We start from the raw sequence: 15,027 nt of genomic DNA on the forward strand, positions 1-15,027 counted from the left end.
CCACAGCAGCACTCTGAAGCCACCACTTCAATTTTCTTCCAGTGCCTCCAGTGTAGTCTCACTCTGGGGTATTGTAGGAAATTAAAATGATGGCTCCCAAACCCAGCCAACCAGCACAACATTTTGTTTAAAGGGGCTGATGGCCCAAGGAAGCTGCATAGTGACACTAGGCTGGTGTGCCACTTACAGATTGCCAAAAAACAGAGGAAATGCATCACCAAAAAAGAGGACACAAATTTACATATGGTAATTTGGATGTATAGATGAAAATTTAGAAATAATTACCATAATTTAAATATAAATACAGTAAATCTCACCATTGTGCAGAAGAATGTGACCAGGTGACCTGTATGCCTGCCTGTTCAGTCTGCTTTTTCAGGTGCTAGCTGTTGACGGGTAACAGTTCTTATGGTTCTTTATCTTTAATCTGGAATTGGACAGGACAGTAGAGATGTACGAAAGTCACTTACCTTTTATGAAATTTGATTCGCGGTGGGGGGGAGGCGCTCTGTCCCTCCCCCCGAAATTCTGGCCGGGGGGGAGGCGCCCCATCCTTCCCGCCATGAATCCTGGCCGGCCGGGTCTGCAAATGGCGGCGGCCGTAGCCGCTGCCATTTGCATCCCTGCAGTCAGCCATGATAGGCTACGTAAATGTTTACGTAGCCTATCACGGTTGAGTTAAACAAAAAACAAAAAACCGTGCGTACGCAAATGGTGGCGCCCATGGGCGCCGCCATTTGCGTTCCTTATTTTGGCACGTCTAGTCTACGTAAACATTTACGTAGACTACGGCGAAAATAAGGGGAACGCAAATAGCGTAGATGCTACGCTATTTGCGTTCCCCTTATTTTTGCTGTAGTCTACGTAAATGTTTACGAAGACTAGATGTTCCAAAATAAGGAACGCAAATGGCGGCGCCCATGGGTGCCGCCATTTGCGTACGCGCGGTTTTTTTTTTTTAACCCAGCCGTGATAGGCTACATAAACATTTACATAGCTTATCATGGTATTTTTTAAAAATCTAGCCGTGATAGGCTACGTAAATCTTTATGTAGCCTATCACATTTTAATTTTTTTTAAAAACTTGGAAATGGCGGCGGCGGCGGCGGCAGCTGGTCGGAAGACTGGCCGCCAAACCGCCGCTGGAGCCGCCGCAGCCAGGGAGATTCGCCCAAGGTAAGTCCCGTCCCGGGGGGGCAGGGGGGGTGGCAGACCATTTCGCCACCGATTTCAGGGGGCCGAATGCGCTGGCATTTGGCCACCCCGAGATTCGTGGTGAAATTCTCTGACATCCCTACAGAACAGATGTTCAATCTGAGGACAGTCCTCTGGTAGCTTTTCAGTTAGAGGACTGTCCTCTGTAGAAGAAGACACCTGGTCACACAGTGTGTACTTCTGTGTGGTTTTTGCGCTATTGAGCCAGAAGGAAAGCAGAAATGTGCAGCCATGGATTGGTGGGCAGGAATATTGGCCTAACTCTATGGCTTGGCCAGGCCGTCATGATCCTGCCCATGTGTGCCACTGATTCCTACTAAATGGGACTCTTGTGGCATCCCTGCTACAGGTTGACTGATGGGGTATACAAATAACAAGCAGCCCTGTGGTGGCATGTGCTAGCCTGATGTATGGGCACTGCTCCAGGTGGAGGGACAGTTCTACAGAGTATATGGGACTACCAATCCTCAATACACCCTCAAAGTCCTGTGGGAGGGACTTTGTGAGGAAGGGGGAAAAAAGGAAAATTCCACACTGGAACCACAATCAGTCAAGGGTTCACCACACTGGAATCAGTCAAGGGAACCACACTGCCCTGCATGGTTCTGTGGTTATGTGTGGGGCATGCATGTCATGGTTTTCCTACCCCTCCCTGCAGCATGGTTCCATTACCCACCCTCCCCCTGCGATCGTGTGAATGGGCCCATTGTACAATTAATTCTGTCTTTCTCTTTCCTGCAAATGTGATTCAGCCTTTTAACCAACAAACACTCTCATTATTGATCTCTGTCCTTTACTCCTTCAAGCTTAACCCACTCTCAAGGTAAGCGCATTTTACCTCTTGCAGCGCATCTGGGGGTTTGGCTGATGGTGTCCCCTATTTCTCCCTGACTGGCAGAGGTTCATTCCTGCAGGTAGCATATGCATTGCCTCCTAGCTGATTAGCAGATATGGAGCCTCACAGCTTATAAGCAGGAAGGGCTGCTGCAGTTGCAGGGTTCGGGACGTGCTTTTTAAGTGACAAGGGCTACCCATCCAGAATATATTTTTTGTTATGAAACTGGTTTGTTTCCTAAGAAATGTGACCATGACCTGCCAGGCTAAACTGAAACCTGAGACAAAAGAGGCTTCTCAGGGTGACAGAGGCCACTTACTCCTGTAGTAGATACCAAAGAACCTCCACGTCACCATTGCTATAGAAACCAAAGTAAGGATACAGTTTCAAAAAGGAGTGTGAAGCCATTAATTGTGGCTCAGGCTGGTTATTGTATTGGTTCTTGGAAGGCAAAACAATCAACGTTATTGTTGCTAGACCTTAAAAAGCCTGGATATGCATCTGATTGTGGGTAGGTTTTACTGCAGCTATCTTCCTTATTTCAAATGGTTTTTATTAAGGTGCATTTATTTATTTACAACAGTGATGGTACTTTTCCTTTATCTTATGTACAAAACATAAGAACTCAGTGAACTCACTGGAAATGAATATTTAAAATGCAGGATGAAAGCTGTTCTATATCAGCACACACAATTAACTGAGGGAGCATTTTACATAAACCATGCTACATCCTCCTTTTAAGCTGCAGCTCTATTACCTAGGAGTAAGTCCCATTGAACTTAGGGACTCTGACTTCTGAGTAGACATAGATAAGATTGCACCATTCATTTAGCAAAGGTTTTGTAATGTAAAAGTAGTGATCACTGACTGATAGCATGAATTGTGTGCCTTGGTGAAATGTTGCAATTTCTTAAAGGATGATTCTTTATTGATCAGGGTGGTTAGCAGAAAGAATGTAGTCTATATATTCTGCTTGGCAAGCAAAATGGAGCTGGCTTTCCTGAATGTAGTCAGAATAGCTGTGCCTGCTTCATTAAATAAATAAATAAATAAATAAATAAATAAATCCTTGCTTTCTATTTATTGTCCTTGGCTCATCCTGATGCTCAAATGGAATGGAAATAATTGCTAATAGTTTTCCTCATCTACAGTTGTCTTATGAATTTGGAAGGGAAAAATAGATAAAATTGATTACTGAGTATTACTCAGTTATTGCTCAAGGGGACATTAAGCTTGATAAAAAACCCCAGGTCTCTATCCTCAGCTGAGCTTGATGTTCCGCTGGGTACAGCTGAAGTGTCAGGATTGCATCACAGGTTTTGGGGCCTCAGGCTAGAATTGCACACCTGCCAACTGCTTTGAACAATCAGCAAGCCCATTTTACATTTGCCTAAAGAAATTCAGAGTGGAAACATGGATGAGCATTCTCCAGAACCATGTTGTAGGCCATGTAAATTCTAAGGAGGGAATTAGATGACCTGAGATGTTTGCAGTAAACACATTCTGAACTATTGTTCTAATTTGAGGGTGGAGCTACAAGTTCTGAGATTCTCCTGGGAATCTTTTTATTATACAGTGCAGCTACTGAGGTAAGACAATTGAAAATTTAGGGCCGAACTACACTTACAGGTTTTTTCGCTTCCAATGAAGTTTCGCCACCCGTCTTTCACACTATGCAGTACCCACCTCGAATTGGAACCGGAATTTCCTGCTTCCGTGCTCCCGCTTTCAGTACCCCGATATCCCGGTATTTCCCCTTAAGGTGCTCTGATTTTCCACCTTCGCTACCATATCTGGTCATAATCCCCTCCCCTGCCTGTCCATATATGGTCATGTGTGTATTTCCCTCCTGTCCAATCACAGCTCTCGATGGCCCCATGTTGTCTTCTGGCTACTGATTGCATAGCTTCCTCAGCACTCAATGTTTCCTCAGCAACAAGCAAAGGGCTGGATGTGCGCGCGCTTGTCTGATCTCGGAAGCCAAGCAGGGTTGGCCCCGGTCAGTAGTTGGATGGGCGACCACCTGTGAATCAGGCTTTCTGCATTGAGCAGGGGGTTGTTCTATCCCTTCAAATGAGACTAAATTTTACCCCCTCCTATCCCTCACTTTGGATTTTTTTTTAAATTAAGGCGTTATCTTCCAAGAATCGTGGCTTCTCCGCGATTTCCCCCCCCCTAATTCAGGCATGATCTTTGAAGATTTGAAGATCTGAAGCTTCACATCTTTGAATTTTTGATTCAAAAAATCAAAAGATTAAAAAAAAAGATTAAAAAAAAAAGATCATGCCTGAATTAGAAAAAAAAATCGCAGAGAAGCCACGATTCTTTGAAGATAACGCCTTAATTAAAAAAAAAACAACCTGAAGTGGAGGATTGGAGGGTGTAAAACTTTGTCTAATTTGAAGGGATAGAACAACCCCCTGCTCAATGTAGGAAGCCTGATTCCCAGGCAGTCACCCATCCAACTACTGACTGGGGCCAACCTGCTTAGCTTCCGAGATCAGACAAGCGTGCGCACATCCAGCCCTTTGCTTGTTGCTGAGGAAACATTGAGTGCTGAGGAAGCTATGCAATCAGTAGCCAGAAGACAACATGGGGCTGTCGAGAGCTATGAGCGTGGTGGGCGTGGAATCAGCAGAAACAGGAAGAGTTTCTGATCCTCCAATGAGAGCCTCCATCTTTAAGAACAGGAAAACAGTACAGCGCTCGAGTGTGAACCGAGCTTGCGCATTTGATGAAGCACTGCAACGGGGATAATCGGTGAGTGTGGATAATCACGTTTTAATGCGAGAGTGTTTAACCCGACAGGACACCGAATTCATTGCGATGGCGGGCACAATGTAGATCGGCCCTCTGTTGGGGGAGGGGACAGAAATCTGTGTACTACTTTACTGTCCATGCTCTGAAGCTCACAATCAATTCCAGTCTTAACAGCAAATTTGTAATACATCAATCCAGGCTCGCTACAAAAGTGAGCATTACAAATGGATGAATTTCAACCAACGAGCTGACTAATTATGAAATTTGGTGGCTTCACTAATCATTACTCCTGCTGACTACACCGTAGTGGAGAGAAATTCCATTTGAAGCAGTTGCATTCCTGTCTGCAGGCCTACAAGAGCACCAGAGCTTTAAGCTCTAATGACTGGTTTTGATGACTCTATAGCAGGTTGGAATTATCTTCAAAATACTGTGTAAGCTAAGAAGTTTTTTAAAAATGTAATCCTTGTAAATGGGAATGTATAAATTAACCTGGACAAAATAACCATTTATATGTATTTTGGCATACAAATAAAGGAAATGTTTCTCCATCCATTTGGCTCATTAGGAGCCTTCTATTCAAATTCCCAGTTCTGCATCCCATCTGTTCGAGATGTTAGGCTGATGTGGATCAGGTCATTCTCAGTTGTGGCACCTACTTTCTGGAACACTCCTCCAGTAACGCCCACCTTAGTAAATGCTTGTTGACTGCCATTAGGAGGCATGTCAAAATTGTTCTTTTCACACTGGCACTTGGAATGAGTTGACATGTTGTGAACCACCCAGAGAGCTTCAGCTATTGGGCCGTATAGAAATGTAATAAATAAATAAATGTATGTTTGTGCTGCTGAATTTACATACTTGGTTTTCATGGGGTTGCATTTGTATCCTATCTGCCTTTGTACACCAGTTTGGTTGGTTCAGTGGAAATGTCACTGTAACATTTCAAAATAAATATTGGAGGGGGCATTTTTTAAGGAAATGGTGGTCAATATAGCTTCCTTGCCCATTCAGGGCCATGCGGCTATGAAGACCTATGTCAATTTAGGTATACTGCTGCTATAAAAACTCTGTATACTCTGTTATTCTTTCCCAGTTTTCATATGTATATGAGAGCTTCGCTATTGGGTGGTATAGAAATTATAAATTTCTTATATATATGAGCTGTGCACAAATGGCCTCTCAAAATTCTCCAGCCTATATGTGGGAAGAGAAATTGGGGGGACAATTTCACTGAATTTCTCCTAGGGGAGGAGAAATTCTCCAGCAGTTTCTCACAGACAGGGCCCACTATTGGCAGGGGTTTCTATCACAGGTCTTTTCTTTTTTTCCTAAGGGTTTTTGGTTTATTGCACTGCTCCTGCAGGTGGCAACAGCATCAACAATGTTGAAGCTTCCACTTTTCTGAGGCAGAATTTTTATTTTTTATGGCTTTTGAGCTTACCTAATCACTGTGAAGTGGCCGAGGGTGCTGTGTGTGTTTTCTCTCTCTATTACATATTTTTCCATTGCTCTGCAACGTCCCAGGCCACCTGCCATTCCTGAACTGAAAAAGCCCCATGGGAAGAATTACCTCATGAGGTCTTCCTCATGATAGCTTTAATTGAAGCATGGTAAGCTAAGGAAGCTACAGGCTGCCAGAGATTATTGTACAAGGAAAGATAATCACGCACACTCCATGGCCATCTCATGAGTAAAGTAAGGACAAGAACCCCAAACCCAACCCATGAGAATTTCTCCAAAATTTCTTCTGCTTTGCATTTCTTTTTGAAAGCAATTCCTTTTCTATCAAATTGAATGAGAATGATAAAAAAAAACTTGAAGAATTTTTTTGGCACAGCGCGCGCACACACACGAATTACTGCAAAGGCTGTTCTGGTTAGTCATACCATTCTGAGTTAGGGTGTGTCATATGCTGGTACTATAGCTGTTATGCATGGTAATAAGGGGCAATTTAAACTGTAGACTTTCATAAGAAGCCATAGTTTATCAGATCATACCTGGTGACTCTTGCATTAATGCATCCACCCATACTTTAGTCACCTTCCATGTGAACTCTTTGTTATCTTAATGTTCGTCATTGTGATGATGACAGTTTAGCTGGTTCACTTCCAGGAATGATTCATCCTCTGGTATCTCTTAGGACTATATCAGTATCTTCTTGTAGGTTAATTTTCTGTTTTCCCTACTCAGTGGGAATTATTAGTCATGGGAGCAGACAGATCTGTGATCCACCTAGTTTGTTTCTGATGTTAACATCTGAACTGCAGAAAACTCCAGGGCTAGAGATAGTTTGAAAGAAGGAAGCACAAAGATTTTCATCCCTTTCACCTCCCCCAAATCACCCTCTTTTAAAAATGTGTGCTATTATAATTTTGGAAATTGTTTGTTAATATAAGGCATTGGTGAGGAACCGGTGGCCATTAGGCTTTTTTTTTTTTTTTAAGTTTCCATTGGTTCCAGTGGAAGCTTTAATAAAGTCTAATTGCTTTCAGAGGGTGATGGGGGGGGGTATCTCAGCTGGAGATGAAAGAGAACCCTCCCCTATCCCCAATAGTGGATGGACAAATTCCAGGAGGAGAAGGCTATCAATGGCTTCTAGTCCTGGCTATATGCTACCTCCAGTATCAGAGGCAGTATGCCTAGGTACACCAGTTGCTGGGGAACATGGGTGGGAGGGTGCTGTTACATTCATGTCCTGCTTGTGGATTTCCTGTGTGTCTTAAACCTGGGTCCTGATCTAGCCAGCACCCTCTCTAAACAGATTCAAAGTTACTAATATGACTCGCGTCCACTGGTGTGAAAGAATGATAGTTTATTGATGGAAAATGGATGTGGATGATAAAAGCAAAGAAAAGCTTACACATGGGCCTCTATTGGTAGATCACAATCCCTGAAACTGGTATTGCATTGGTTCCTTGGATGCAACAGGTGTTGACCCAGGGGCTGTTTTCCTGAGCTGGTGGTGTCCTTCCCGCTCTCACATGAGAACAGGTAGCAAGCCAACCTGCCCAGGAATTTATAGGGCTTGTCTCACTGAGTTAAAGACTGTCACAACACCCCCCCCCCTTCCTCCCTTCACCAAGGAAGAGAAGGGGAGGGCTAATTTCTTGGCAGGAAAGAAAGTTTCTCACAGCAGAGAAAGGACCATTCTTATCAGAAGGAAAATACAGACTGTGCAAGACAGCTACTGTTCATTATCTAACTTTATCATTCGTTATTTAACTGGCAAAGGGCACTGACCTTCACTGTACAGCTATGAAAACCAACTCTAACCTCATAATAGTTGCTAACTGTTCTACCAAATACGTATACATATGCTACTAGACACTATGTATGACTCTGTGCGAGTTCACACCTGACTTCTCACCATTCTTCTGAAACCAAATTCAATACACTGTGGACAGCTGGTTGACCACTGTGTGAAAAGAATTCTGGATGAGATGGACCCTTGGGGAGTGTCTCCACTGGTGATTTACTCCAAGCTGGCTGCGTGTTGAGGTAATTAGGGATACATGACGTCGTAGCCATCCAGCAGTCACCCCGGAGCTTATCAGGGAAAAACTGGATTTCCTGAGACAGCGTAAAGTCCGATTCTTTTCCTTAAGTCAGATTCTCCATGGTATAGTTGCTGTGTGTCCCAACCCCTGCATTTACCTCAGGTATGCTAGCTCTGCCCAGGGGTGTGCCTTTCACCATGAACCTGGTCAAGGGGTGTTTCCTGTCCCCTGTGTTTCCCAGCACAAACCAATTAGGGTCTACTCAGAAGTAACCCCCATCATGCTCAATGAGTCTTGTCCCCTGAATGCACACATCAGAATTTACAGAGATCCCCCTCAATGGAAATAGCAGTTTTTAAAGCACTAAGGGCTGTAAAGTGCTTTACGGAAGCTGCAATTCTCCAGTGTTTCGTTTATTGCCTTCAGAAGCAATGAATTCACACTTTCGTTATAGGGTTTGTGGGTTAAAATGGGAGCTGGGTTCCCCTCCCCCTGTGTTTCCTGTCCCTTCCCAGTGTGAAGCAATTAGTGTCTACTCAGAAGTAACTCCTAGAATTACTGAGATTCCCATTTAGAAGCCTTAACATCAAAGCTGTAAAACTATGAAGCTTCGATTGATCACAGCAGAGCTGGGAGCACACTGTGTCCTCATGATTGTTGTTTTAAGAAAGTAACTAATGCCGGGGGAGAAAAAGACAGATTGGATCTCTTCTTGATCATCCCAGAGTGCAGGACACGGAATAATGGGCTCAAGTTACAGGAAGCCAGATTCCGGCTGAACATCAGGAAAAACTTCCTGACTGTAAGAGCAATACGACAATGGAACCAATTACCTGGGGAGGTGGTGGGCTCTCCCACACTGGAGGCCTTCAAGATGAGGCTGGACAGCCATTTGTCAGGGATGCTCTGACTTGGATTCCTGCATTGAGCAGGGGGTTGGACTCGATGGCCTTGTAGGCCCCTTCCAACCCTACTATTCTATGATTCTATGATTCCCAGCTTCAGCAGCTTCAAAGCAGAGAGAACACTGAGTTCCTGTGCTGACTGTTGTTTTAAGAAAGTAAGTACTGTGTCGTGGGGCAGGGGAAGAAGCAGAGTGATTTTGATACAGGAGGAAGATTTTATCAAAGGAGACACTGGGGGGAGAGCCTGGATGGGGCAGGGGAAGCCTCTCTTATTAGTTGAGCAGCCCCTGCCAGTCAGATGATGTTTACTCCAACCCCCCAACCCTACCCAGCTGTATGTTATGCAAAGCGACTTAGAATGGAGTGATGCACTCGCTCCTGGTGCCCTGCCCTGCCCAGACCAAAACCAGCTCCTTGAAAAATATGGGTAGCCACTCCTTCCTTCTCCTTCTGTTGTCGTGGAGATACAGTCCTGGTCTGATCCAGCAGGGCTCTTCATATGTTCTTATGTTCTCCCCACTCAGTGCAACCCCCCTGAAAATTGCCCCCTGCACAGCACTTAGGCTTTTTAAAAAGCCTCCCATTGGCTCCAATGGGGGGCTTTTTTGAAGCCAAACTGCTGTGCATGGGGGAGGGGGCAACTGTGTGTGTGTGTGTGTGTGTTATTTGTGAGAATGGGTGTTTCTATATGAGTGCATGTGTATGAATGTGCAGATGGATGCAGGTGCATGTGACTTTGGCCACATCCACTTTTGCTTTGGCCTCACTCACCACTGGAATGCTGCCCCTTGAAAGTTACCCACTAGGGTGAACAAAAAAAAAATACCCACCCCTGATATAAGGTATTAACATTTTCAACTCCAACAAACTAAGGTGAACCTTGGCATATTCTGAGAAATGTGTTTATTGGAGCTCTCTAGAAGATTTGCTATGCCTGACACATTATGGGTATAATATATTTTGCCTTCATAAGGGGCAAAATGTCAAAAACAAAATCCTAAACATGCTATCTGCTATTATAACTTCCAATACCAAGACAACTATCTGGAAAATATGTTGTATAACATGTCTTTGAGCATATGCAAAATCTTTTCTTCACCCGCCTATTTTCCCCCATTCCACCCCTGCCCCCAAGGACAAATTCTGTTTTGTTTTGTTTTTGTATTTCTTCTCCCCACCCCCCACCCCGGTTTTTTTCTGGGCCTTCACATCTTTAATTGTGACTATGAAGTCCTGAGATAACATTTATGCAATCTCAACTTGAGAATAAACCGAGCATTCATATGCTATGAAGTTCTCATTAATTATGGTATCTATTCTTAGTTTGGTGCATCCATGTGTGCTCTCATATATAAGAATAGTGAATGTGTGTGAGTTAGCATATTTATCTACATGTTGCTCTGTAAAGACATAATGGATTCAGTGAGCTTATAGTTTGGAAGGACCTGAACCATTAATGTTCAAAGCAATTTTTAAAAATCTCACCCCCATACAATCACTGGGTTCCTACGACATGCTAACTCACTGTGGGTAGCATTTGGGAGTGACCCATGATGGGTTAGCATGTCGTGTGGGAGATGTTTTTTCCACCCATGATTGGTAAGTTACCCACCCTTGTTACTCAACCTCTGCAGAGTGGGTATGGGGTCCCAGGGTGGCTTATGGTGTTGTCTGTCTGGTGCTCCATAGGTAAATTTGGCCACTCCCTGGATAAATCACGGCAACCATAGAGATGGCCGCCTAGAGTGCCCAGAAGTTCTGGTGACACTCAAGCCCAAGCGGCCAAACTCTATGGTCATGGTTGAGTAGCAATGGCTGGAGCAGCTGGCACAACCCCTTTTTGTCGTTGTGGCCACTGGGATACAAGGCTGCAGTGGTGGGAGGATGATGAGGGAACCGTGGATCGGGGATGGGTATGGAAACCACGCTGCCCTGCATGGCTCCATAGTTGTGTGTGTGTGTGCCATGGCACACACAGCATGGTTTCCCTACCCCTCCTTGCAATGTGGTTCTGTTACCCCCTCCTCCCATGATCATGTGAACGGGCCCAATCAATCACTTCCCATTTCCCATACTAGTGATGTTTTTCCAAATGACACCTTTCCTACTACAGTGTAAAAACTTTTTGCCTTTGCTTTTCTTTAATCCACCTCATTATCTGATACGGGCTGCTAAAGATCTAACACACATACATGGATCTATCATGTGGAGAGGAAGGGTTTTTTCCCCCCAAAATCAATCAGTGGCAGTAGATGGATAACACTTGCCCAATTTGTTTTTCAGGCATTTGTAATCATATGACTATCATCTGATTTCTATGTTGCCCTGTGGTTGCTACACTCATTGGAAAGCCACATATAGGACCAATTTGAAGCCAAGATTATGAAATATGAAAGTACCTAATGGAAGGTGGAAAAGGGGTTGGGAACTGTAGGAAGGTACAAGCCACTCCATTTTTCTTTAAGATATTGGGGGTAACAGCAATACATGGGGCAGAAGAATGCATATATTTTAAATGGCGGAAAGTGTGATGATGAAAATTATGAGAGATCAAGATGAGAATTTGGAATTAGTTAAAACCATCAAAAATGTTCAAAGTCTCTCTTCTTCCTCATGTGGCAAAGGTTTGGTCTTTGGCATCCCTTGTTGGAGAATGTAGCATTTTTTGGGCCAAAAAGAAGGGAGGACCACAGGGTTTTACAATGAAGGGAATTAGGTATGTGCCTTGGATTTGGCCAGAGCCTGAGCTGAATTGGGCCCCTTCAATCCATTTCTGTTGTTTCATGATATGAAACGGGCTTTCCTCTGAAGCAAACAGAACTTAAGCTGGACCCCACATGAAGTTTCATCTGTCGTTTGTGTTTTGGAAAGGCTGACAGCCTCTCTAAAATAGTATCTTTTGGATTTGTTTCTCTGTAAATGCTGGTGAAGATTGAGGGAGTGTGGTTGAGAGACTGACAGGTCCACTTTTTAATCCTAATCAATTTCTCAGACTCTGTTAGTTGGTTTCAAGGAAAGATGTCTGGGGCGGGGCTGGGTAGGGTGGGGGATGAACATAACCGGTGTAAGACATCAGGTTTGTTTGTGTAGATGAGATTTTGATAGTGCTTTGATGATGCAACTGAAAATGTTCACCTTCACTTTCAGTCTGAGTCCATCTTCATGCTTGTGGCCACTTTGCCTACAGTGAGTCAGCAGTCATGAAATAGGTCAGACTGCAGTTGGTATGCCATTGTTCAACTCACTACTGGAAAGCTTGTGATGAATGATGCATCTCACTGTGATTTGCTCTTGTGGTGGAAGCCTGAGATTAACATTTCAGCATGCGTGAAAAAGGTAATCAATTTTCAACAAACAAACACGCAAACAAACATACTCTGCTACTGGGAAATTGTTGTCAGAACAGGCCATCTGTATTTTCCAGTGGGTGTTGAGCCCAGATGAAGTCAGGGGCCAGGGACCTGCCTGTGATGTTGGGAGTAGTCCCCCACTACTGGATGTCATCGGGTCCCCAGCTCAAGTGCTGGCTGGAGCTCCTTCAGCTGGTACCTCAGTTGGGAAGCCTATTTTGCTCCTCCTGGGCATTACCTAGCTGGAGGAAACCTGAACAGAGTGAAGCTAGCTCCCTGACTGAGACGCTGGCTGGTGGAGCTCACGTGGGGTGAGTGATAGGCTCAGCTGCCTTCGAAGGTGACAGAACAGTGAGGCGAGTTAGCCAGCTTTGCTGCTCTGACAGCTTGCCTGCACAGGGAAGGCAATGGAACACTGAAGTGAACTCAGCTGTGAATACTTTCCTGCCACCTCTCCCCTCTGAAGGCCAGATGGGCCAGCCTGGGCCAAATTTGGCCTGTGAGCTGGAGGTTTCCCATTCTTGGCATAAACCAAGGATGGCAAACCCACAAAGGAGCCCAGTTGCACTTGCACTACATACTAACCCAGGAGTTGATACAAACCCATATCCTCATGAATTCTGTAATAATAGACCAGGCTCTATAATAAGGTTGGCATTATCTAGAGTAAAATGCTCTCAGGCCTGCTATTAACTAAGTTCCAAGTAGCAGGGACTAGAGATAGGGCCTTCTTAGTGGAAGTGACTCCCTAGGGACTGTGGAAATGACTCCCCTGGGAGATTCACCAATCCCCTTACCTCACGGTTTTTAGGCATGCTCTGAAATCCTTCCTCTTTTGGAAGACCTTTTAATTATTTTGCTTTTTGGACTCCTATTTTGAATGTCTTTTGTTTCTATTGTATTATTTGTTATATTGCTTTTTATTGTTTTAATGCATATATTCCAGTTTAATATTGCAAACCACTTTGTGAAAGCTTTTGCTTTCAAAAGTGCCGTATAAACACCTGAACAAACAAACAAAGCTTGATAGATATTCAGATGGTATGAGGTCATTGTTTGAGGAAGAGAGAACTGAGAGCCAAGTATGCTTTCTGGAAGATCCCATCAAAAGTCAGATTGGCAGTGAAATGCATGCAGATTAATACCTTCTCTTCTATACTAGAGAAATGTTGAGCACCATACCTTGATTAAAAATTGAGGGCCACCAGAGTGCAGATGAAGTTGCTTTGAGGATTATAGCTGTGTTTGTAGGGCTGTATCTTGGCCGTCCCTGTCACAGACCATAGGCAACCAAGCTGCAGCACGAGTGGCTCAAGAAGCAATGTTTTGAGGCACACCTGCCTATGCCATACAGTCAGGACTGCTCTCCCGCCTGCCTCTTCCATGCATCATTGTTGACTGGCCTCCATTTCAGTAGGTTAGAGGCAAAATCATGCCAAGGCAGTTGGGGTAGGAACAGCTTTACATCTACTTTAGTGCACTCCAGATAGGCACTATATGGTACAGGCTCGGACATGACATGGCACAGTTGACACAAAGGTTGGTCTCCATTGCCATGGATAGTATTCTTAAGAACCAGGAGTTTAGGAAAGTTATTAGGGATGATGTTTGCACAATACACTGATATAACGCCTTTCCTGAAACTCCTGTGAATGGCAGCTGCTTAGTTTCACTACAGAGTCTCATGTAGGGGTGCATTCATATAGACAGGTGAGTCATATCATTGCATCTGTGATGCAGACAAAAGCACAATATGTCTCTTATGACAAGGATGATCACTGACCTAAGTCGAACAGGGTATTGTATAATGCAATATTCTTGTGTGTATGGCGCTGCTACCAACGTCCAAGATAGCCACAGAAATAAAGTTATAGATCAGGATAGTAGCTAAGGCAGGAGAAGTAAGTCAAAAAGATAATGAATAAAACCTAGAATACAATGACTAACTTCAGTCATGACTAACTTAAGTCACATTGATTTGAATGCGTCTACTGTAAGCATGATTAAGTTTGGATCAAATCCAGTGTCTTTTCCAAACTTTTGCTTTTGGTTTTAATCCTATGTAATAAAATGTTTATACTGAAGAAAAAGAAACATGACAGAATTGCATTTCCAGGATTACTAGTCTCTAAATATATGGGAAAATAACTTGTAGAAACATTTTAAGAACTATGTTTTTGAAACAGTGAAATAGCACAGGGATGGACAACAGAAACCCTGGATAGAAATTATTTATATTGACCATGAAACTTTCATTAATCCACATCAGTACTGTGTCTGCAATCATCTGTACCCTTACCTATGAGCAAGCCCCATTGAATGTAGGGACTGGCTTCTGAGTTAACATGAATAGGATTAGGTTGCATGTGGTTTAAACCAGTATAAAAATGGAATAATGGTTACTTGGAGTTCTGGGAACTATAATTATGTGAGGATCCTGAGAATGGCCTGTTAGCAATTCC

The 15,027-nt window shown here is 43.8% G+C and overlaps 1 protein-coding gene across 3 annotated transcripts in view; it reads left to right on the plus strand.

The window, feature by feature from the left end:
* The first annotated feature begins 2,432 nt into the window (after positions 1 to 2,432).
* LOC146347279 (uncharacterized) overlaps positions 2,433 to 15,027 on the plus strand; it is a 275,533-nt gene continuing 262,938 nt past the window's right edge. Inside the window, exon 1 of one of the 3 annotated variants that reach the window (XM_084848123.1) lies at positions 2,433 to 2,561. The gene's annotated coding sequence lies outside the window, so the exon portion shown is untranslated. The remainder of the gene's footprint in view (positions 2,562 to 15,027) is intronic. The other 2 variants (XM_084848122.1, XM_084848121.1) reach the window with 2 other exon arrangements.

Source organism: Heloderma suspectum, chromosome 4 (genome assembly GCF_057233095.1).
Source record: "Heloderma suspectum isolate Gila_16-S chromosome 4, 16-S_ref, whole genome shotgun sequence".
Classification (NCBI taxonomy): Eukaryota; Metazoa; Chordata; class Lepidosauria; order Squamata; family Helodermatidae; genus Heloderma; species Heloderma suspectum.